The sequence below is a fragment of the Hylobates moloch genome, unplaced genomic scaffold (assembly GCF_009828535.3).
Source record: "Hylobates moloch isolate HMO894 unplaced genomic scaffold, HMol_V3 SCAFFOLD_7, whole genome shotgun sequence".
NCBI lineage: Eukaryota > Metazoa > Chordata > Mammalia > Primates > Hylobatidae > Hylobates > Hylobates moloch.
The window spans coordinates 922,570-931,589 of record NW_026652282.1 but is presented as its reverse complement, the minus strand read 5'-3'; the positions used below and the strand labels follow the sequence as shown (position 1 = coordinate 931,589).

The window sequence follows — 9,020 nt, the reverse complement described above, 5'->3', positions numbered from 1 at the left end:
GCACACAAAATGTTGCCAATCTGGAGAAAAGACGTACTATGATGTGCCTCTCAGTTAAAATTTCAAGACATTGAACGAAGGGATATCTCAGTCATTCTCACAACAGAGTTTAGCCTTGTAATCTTTCCAAAGTAGAACATAATTTTCTGGTCTCATAAATTTCCCATGAAACTATTTTACTACTTACACTGAAAAACAACATTTCCTCTAAATGTATTAGCAGGATCTGTTTTGAGTCATTTATTATGCTTCAAGCTAGAAATGATGTGTAGGTTGATCATTCAAATTTCTGGCAGTCTGTTCACCAATTAAGATGCTTAACATATAATTACTTTCTACTTTGAGTAATGAAATATTTCAATTGAACAGAGTTGAGTCAATGTAATAAGGAATTTGTTTGAATGTCATCCTTAAAACAATACATACTCTTCCAATTTTCCCCCTGCTGTTCTAAGATGTTCGGTTTGCCTTCATCTGTTAGTTTTGGCTCCCTGTTTGTATTTAATATTGTTTACTGGTCTCAGCGTTCTTATATTCTTGCTTAATCTTGCCAGAGTTTTCTATTTCATTGGTAATTTTTTAAAGTGGCTTTTGGTTTAATTATCCACTCTATTTTTTCAAGTTTTAATTTCCTGCTACTTTTGTCTGTGTATCTTTTTTTAAACTTTTATTTTAGGTTCAAGGGGTACGGATGGAGATTTGTTACATGGGTAAATCGCATGTCACTAAGGTTTGGAGTACGAATGATCCCATCACCCAGGAAGTGAGCATTGTACCCAATAGGTAGTTTTTCAACACCCCCTAACCCCTCCCCCTCCAGTAGTCCCTAGTGTCTATAATTCCCATCTTTGTGTCCCTGAGTACCCAATGTTTAGCTCCCACTTGCCGGTGAGCCCATGTGGTATTTGGTTTTCTGTTCCTGTGTTATTAATTTTCTGTTTGTTGTGTTGTATTTTATTCATTTCTGTTTTTATTCATTTGCTTTGTTGTGATACCTTTTGTGGATTTTCTTGTTCGCTGCTTTAAAAATACTGGAGTTGAATATTTAATTCATTAACTTTCAGCAGTTCTTATTTTCTAGAGTATGCATTTAAAGTTATACATTCCCTCCCACTATCAAGTTATCTATTTGGGTGCAAGGTACTTTCATGTGATGCTATGCTAAACAGTTTGTCATTTTGTTTGTAGTTTTAAGTATTTAATGAGTGAATTATTTAGAATTTTGATTTTACTTTCCAAATGTATGGGTGGAAAAGGCTACTTCTTATAACTTATTCCTATTTTTGCATTTTAATTAAAGAATGCTATCTCTTAATCCAGTCTATTGTTGTTGGACATGGATGAAACTGGAAAACATCATTCTCAGTAAACTATCGCAAGGACAAAAAACCAAACACCGCATGTTCTCACTCATAGGTGGGAATTGAACAATGAGAACTCATGGACACAGGAAGGGGAACATCACATTCCGGGTACTGTTGTGGGGTGGGGGGTGGGGGGGGCGGGGACAGCATTAGGAGATATACCTAATGCTAAATGACGAGCTAATGGGTGCAGGAAATCAACATGGCACATGGATACATATGTAACAAACCTGCACATTGTGCACATGTACCCTAAAACCTAAAGTATAATAAAAAAAAAAAAAAAGAATGCTATCTCAATCTCATTTAATATTTGTAAAAGGAAAACCCTATTTAACATACTGTGGTAGTCACTTAAAGGATATGTGCCATATATACTTGGAAAGATATATATTCTCAATGCTTGGTAGTTGTAATTGTTCAAATCCTATACCATTTTTCTCTGTGCTTGGAAAGAACCTGATTATCTATGTGTTGATATCAGTGTTACTCTTTTTTAAAAAATCTGTTTGACGTATTTCAAGAGAGCATTAAATTTTTTACACTGTTGGGATTTTTCTCTCTATAATTATGACAATTTGCTTTCTAACTTTTAGGGCAATTTTATTAGATTCATATAAGTTAAAGATTATTATAGTTTCCTAGTAAATTGTTCCTTTTTTTAAGCAATGAATCCTGTAATCCCCAATAATAATTTCTGCCTGGAAGTTGTCTTTCTAATACATTATTATGCCAGCTTTATTTGTGTTATTTTCTCTGTTTTTAATATTTATTTTGAAACTTTTATGTTTTTATGCTTCGCTTGTGTCTCCTTAAATTTTTAATTTTTTGTTCACTCTTAGAAAAAATCTGTCTCTTAAGAAGTGAGTTTAATCCATTCACATTTATTTATTTATTTATTTATTTATTTATTTATTTATTTATTTATTTTTAAGGGGACATTTTAGTACCCAAAACTTATCAAGCATAGCTCTACATTCAATTGGGTATGATTTTATTTTCCCAGTAATTTCCTAAATATAGCATAATATTGTCTATACCAAAAAAAGAGAGCTTTTCCCCCAAGCAAAATCTTAACATTTTGCTTTTATGAGCAAAAGTCTGTGTTATCTTGCTTTTTTTTTTTTTTTTTTTTAGACGGAGTCTTCCATTGTCGCCCAGGCTGGAGTGCAGTGGCATGATCTCAGCTCACTGCAACCTCGGCCTCCCCTGTTCAAGTGATTCTCCTGCCTCAGCCTCTCGAGTAGCTGGGATTAAGGCACGTGCCACCACATCCAGCTAGTTTTTGTATTTTTAGTAGAGAAGGGGTTTCACCATGTTGGCCACGCTGGTCTTAAATTCCTGACCTCAAGCGATCCGCCTGCCTCAGCCTCCCAAAGTGCTGGTACTACAGGCATGAGCCACTGCACCCAGCCTTACATATTTCTTATGTTGATTTTACATACGGTTTCCATTTTCAGGTTCCCAAAGGGACTTACTCATTTTATCTGCAACGCTTAGGTGTCTGAATGTAACATGCACTAGAACGAAAAAGTAATTCTATCACCTTGGAAAGAATGGGGATGGAGGAAAATGTTGACATTGACTATACCCTCACCTAGTGTTCTGATGTTTCCTGAAAGAGCACTGTGATTTGTCCACTGTTGTATCCTTGGAACTTGGCACCTGCTGGCAGGTTAAAAACGATCTACTTTCTGTAGAAGGACAAGCCTATGCTTTACATGTAAGTTATGATTACTACTATTTTATCACACCTTCAATATACATATCTCTTGAATATCAGCAGTTTATTCAGACATTTTTGCGATTTAGCATGGCTCTGGCAAACCCCCAGCTCAACAAACTACTCCAGGAGTCTAGCTAAGGATACTCTTTACTCAAGCAGCCATGCTTTTCATTTAGGCATATTTTCAGTAAGCAAGAGCAGATTAATACAGCTGATAGTTTTAAGCACCTTCAACTCACCTATTAGCAAATGATAGGCAAGATACCAATGGCTACAAGGCAAACCCAATATAAACTAAATTTGTCTATCATGGGAAACAGTAATTTAACTAGAAAATAGTCTAAAAAGCACATCCTTTATTTATTTATTTTTTTTTCATTTTTGAGACAGGGTCTCGATGTCACCCAGGCTGGAGTGCAGTGGTGCAATCTTGACTCACTGTAGCCTTGACCTCCTGGGCTCATGTGATCCTCCCACCTCCACCTCCTAAATAGCTGAAACTACAGGTGCATGCCACCATGGACCTGCAGTTCATTTTTATATTTTTTGTATTTTTTGTAGAAACAAGGTTTGTATTTTTTGTAGAGACAGGGTTTTGCCATGTTGCCCAGGCTGGTCTTGAACTCCTGAGGTCAGGCGATCTGCCTGCCTAGGCCTCCCAAATGTTGGGAGTACAGGCATTTGTCACCGAGCCAGGCAAATCCATGTAACATCCTAGTACTTACAGCCATGTAACCAAAAAGTTAAGACAAAGAAGTTTTTGTAATGTGCCCGACACACCCCAGCAAAGCAAATAGACTTTTTAATAAAATACCTACCTCTTACGTTCTTAACTTTATTAGTTCACCTATGACCATGTAAGGCCCAACATGCCTATTATGAGAATAAAATCTCCAGCACCACCTAGAGTTATAGTCCAATCTTTACTTTAAAATCTGATCTGTCGGCTTAGCGTTTTCCACCAACTTGGGGAGCTGAAACTTCCACAGTCTTCGCAATTGTCTGCCTAGGTGCTGCCTTTGGCAGAAACGCAATTACTTTTGCACCAACCTAATAGGTGTCTTAGCAGCAGCCATTGCAGTCTTTTTAGCTGCTTGCTTAGCCTTTTTTGCTTCTTTATGAGCCCTGATAGCTTGTTCTCACTGAGCCTTTCTAATGTCAAGTTTCTCATTCCTCTTGGCCATTATGTCAGCGAGAGATTGCACCAGCAAGGGCCTTCCTCAATTTGCTCAGCAGGTTCTTTTCTGTTGAATTTCTTCCAATTGTCCTTTTTTGTGCTTCCTTCTGTAGAGGACAGTCCAGTTTACCTGCCAAGGATTCCTCTTGGAAAGGAATGCCAACTCACATTTTGCATTAAGACACTGGAAAACCTTCCCGTCATTGGTCCTGGCATAGCGCCTCCTGTGTCCAGGGTAGATCTTGTACCCTCTGAAACTGCAAACGTCGACATTCATGGCAGCAGCTCCAAGGGAGGAGAAAAGATGGCAAAGAGAACTCCATTTATTCTTATATCTGATATATTGGATCTTATTTTCTCCTGCTTATTTTGTGTTTTCCATTTACCAAACGCTCTTCATTTTCTTCTTTGCTGCCTACTCTTGAATTGATTGAGTCTATATTCCCCCTCTCCTTATATGAAAGTTACATGCTCTATTTTATTTCACTCTTTTCCCTTAAAAACGTGAGTGTGCATTATTAAAGGGCTAGAGGTAAGTGATACTTTAGTGACACATCTGTATGGCTCTCAATTAAAGTGCTTCTGTTTGACAATCCCTACTATCTGTTCCTGGATTTAAATACTTTATATAATGAATAATGGAAGTGCACCATTAAAAAAGCTATACTGTGCTTTGTTTGTTAATTTCCAAGTTAATCCAATAGTTTAATTTTTTTGGTATCATCATAATCAATATGAAAGCCTAAAAAATCTAGCTATAAGGTCTTTTCTAGAGAGATTTCAACACTACTCTTAGATTGTTTATTGTTTTAGATGAAATTAATATATTTTTAGAGAGCTCAACAATAGTATGTTTTACTATTTGTGGTTCATTGCAAACTGGCCACCTGCCATAGCCCCTCCCTGTCCACACCCTGTGCAAGACGACTTTATCACTCCTCCCGTTAACAAGTGAAGTGCATTAGTCCTCCCCGTGAATCTGCATTGTCTTTAGTCAACAGCATGCAGTGGAAGGGATAGCATGATAGTTTTAAACCTGGGCTTCACAAGGTCTTTCATGTTTCAGCTCTTGGACCTCGGCCCAAGTCCCACGTATACAAATCAGAGCCAAACTACTGGAGTTCATTCAAATCACTAGGAGCTGAAATGAGTTGTCACCTTGCCTGAGTCTGTCCTAGACCCTCCAGCCCCCAGCCAACATGTGAACTGACCACAGATACATGAGGGAGCCCAGGCAAGAAAAGAAGAGCCACCCAGCTGAGCCCAGTCCAAATTACAAAACCAGAGACACTCTCGTGCTAAACAATGAGTAGTTGTTTTTTTTAGCCACTAAGTTTCGGGGCAGTGTGTCACAGAGAAATAACTGGTGATTCCATGTTGGTGTATATTTGTAGACACAATTTTACCAAGGAATATGTAATGCTAATTTGATTTCCAAACATGTTAATTTCTCCGTTTCTGTGATTCCTATTTTGTCCTGGACAGGGAAACTGATTTCTGTGTTGGACACGCAGAGGCGCATTCACAGAACTTGTTTTTCTCTGTTGGGCAGATTTTATCAGCATTATAAAATTATAGTGACTTAGGAAATAAAGAATATGAACCATCTCTGTTATCAACAGCTTTCAAATCGATCTCCCATAGGACATTTGAAGTTTATGTATGTTTGGAAGACAAATATAGACATTACTTCAACAAAACTAAAATGATTCTTTCTGATAACTCATTGCTTTAAGATCTGTTCAGAATGTCAGCTTTTATTTAACATGTAAACATATAAAACTAACTAAAACAGAGTAGGCTTAAATCCATGATTAACACTAATCATTATAGATGCAAATTAAAACCACAACGAGACACCATCTTACACCAGTTAGAGTGGCTATGATTAAAAAGTCAAAAAATAGTAGATGCTGGTGAGGATGCAGAGAAAAAGGAAGGCTTATACACTGCTGGTGAGAATGTAAATTAGTTCAACCTCTATGGAAAACAGAATAGAGATTTCTAAAATAGAACTACCATTCCATCCAGCAATCCCACTACCGAGTATCCAATCCACTCAAAGGAAAAGAAATCATTACATCAAAAGATACCTGTACTCCCATATTTACTGAAGCATTATTCACAGTCACAAAGATATGGAATCAACTTAAGTGTCCATCGGACTGGATAAAAGAAATGTTTTGTATATATATATATACACATACGATGAAATACTATTCAGTCATAAAAAAGAATGAAATCATGTCTTTTGCAGCAACATAGATGGAACTGGAGCCTATTAAGTGAAATTATTCAGAATCAGAAAGTGAAATACTGCATGTTCTCATGTAGAACTGGGAGCTAAATAATGTGTACACATGGGCACAGAGAATGGACACTGGAAACTAGAAAAGGTGGGGGTGGGAGTGTATATTGTACAGTATTCGGGTACATTAACCCTAGCTCCTCACCTAGTTCCAGAAATTACTTACTGCATTCAATGTGCACTATTCTGCTGATGTCTACACTAAAAGCCCAGACTTCACCATTACACAATATATCCATGTAAAAAATCTGGCCAGGCGCGGTGGCTCACACCTGTAATACCAGCACTTTGGGTGGCCAAGGCAGGTGAATCACCTGAGGTTAGGACTTCAAGACCAGCCTGGCCAACATGGAGAAACTCTATCTCTACTAAAAATGCAAAAATTAGCTGGGCGTGATGGCACATTCATGTAATCCCAGTTACTCAGGAGGCTGAGGCAGGAGAATCGCTTGAATCCAGGAGGCAGAGGCTGCAGTGAGCCGAGAGCCCACTACTGCGCTCCAGCCTGGGTGATAGAGCAAGACTCTGTCTCAAAAAAAAAAAAAAAAAGAATCTGCATTTGCACACATTAAATCCACAAAGAAATATTTTAAATTCATAACTAAGTAATGTGTGACTTAATTCTGCTGTTTAATTTAATATTGCAATTAATATTTTAAATATTGAATACTTAATATTTAATTTGTAACATTACTTCATACTTAATAAATATTTAACACTTAATTTAAAAATTAATACCTAATAAAATCTTAACAACAAGAGTTGGGATGTTTATTAACTCCAATTCTTTTGTTTTGTCAAAGTATGACTGTTGTAATAATAATTTGGAGTTATAGTGAAATGTATTACCCTGTACTTTGGGAAGAACTTACATTCCCATCATAAGCTGAGTTCAATCAAGTTTATTCCACGTCATGAGGGTAGGTCAAGGGAAAAATAAGTTGACATCAGATGCCTCAAATCTATTTTAATGAGCGGTGTAAGAATATATTTGCTGTATTCCTGCAGAACATTCAAAGTAGCTTACTTTTTTCTTATAAACTTTTAAACAGTTTTATTAGCATTGTTTGAAAAACTCATCTGCTTGTTTTTCCCACCATCTTTTTTTTTTTTTTGAGACAGAGTCTCACTCTGCCACCAAGGCTGGAGCGCAGTGGCAGGATCATGGTGCACTGCAGCCTCACCCTCCTGCACTCAAGCAATCCTCCCACCTCAGCCTCCCAAGCAGCTGGGACTTCAGGCGTGCATCATACCACACCCAGCTAATTTTTTATATTTTTTGTAGAGACAGGGGCTCACTATGTTGCCCAGGCTGGTCTCAAACTCCTGGGTTCAAGCGACCCTCCCAACAGCCTCCCAAAGTGTTGGGATTACAGGTGTGAGCCACCACGCCAGGCTTCTCACCATCTTTAACCAATTTTTTTCTTCCGGTAACGTTGTTTTCATTCACAAAGCATTTATATGCAGTCATGACGTCACTAGCTTTTGAGCAAAAATTTCACAGTCAGAAGACGTATCAACAGCCATGAATTCTAGCACCTCACCCAGTTCCAGAATCTCCCTCCTCACCCTGGAGGATCGGCCATGTGGCCTGAAAGCTCCCATGACAGCAGACAGACTATTCCACTCGGAAAGAGCACTTATTATTTGGAAGTTTTCTTCACATTATGTCCAAGTTAATGCTCACTGCCGCCCACCAAAACCGAAAAGCATACCACAGCAGATACAAAAGCCAACAGAGAAGGAAGTTGGGTTTAGTGCCATCTCCTTAAACTATTCTTCAAAGAAAATGTTTATAGCCCAGCTGTGTTGCCCAAATCCACACAGAGAAAGCCAAACAATGGCTCGAGCTTCCCTAACTCATCACACTGAGAAACCAAGCACACTGCGTTTTCTGTTGTCCTGCTGTCCATGATGCAGTCTCTGCTCTCTTCGACACACCATCAAAAAGCAAGGGGTACATGGAGGAATCTAAGCTGTAAAGAAATGAAATTACCTTCACAAAGTTAATTGTTAGTCGGGGTGAGAAGGAAAGCCCCACCTGTCCAATGCACTTTCCAGCAGAGCCTGGCTGCATGAACTTTAGTTCACATAAGGATCACCCGAAGGGCCTGGAAACACATGGATTCTTGAATCCCACTCCAGAGATTCTGATATAGTAGGCAAATGGGACAACCCAAGAATTTGCATCTTTTGGGCTCTCCAATCCTGCTGGAGGTGCTGCTTCATGGAACAGGCTTTGAGTACTGTTGGGCTAACCTGCACCAGAAAATGAGACCCTACCTCAGGGGTCTGACATACTTATTTTGTTTTGTTTTGTTTTGTTTTGAGATAGGGTGTCATTCTGTCACCCAGGTTAGAGTGCAGTGGTGCAATCTCAGCTCACTGCAGCCTTGACCTCCTGGGTTCAAGCAATCATCCCACTTCAGCCTCCCGAGTAGCTGG

At 38.5% G+C, this 9,020-nt stretch overlaps 1 pseudogene; it reads right to left on the bottom strand.

The window, feature by feature from the left end:
• Positions 1-4,038: 4,038 nt before the first annotated feature.
• Positions 4,039-4,544, bottom strand: LOC116810988 (large ribosomal subunit protein eL24-like; annotated as a pseudogene).
• Between the last annotated feature and the right edge of the window lie 4,476 nt (positions 4,545-9,020).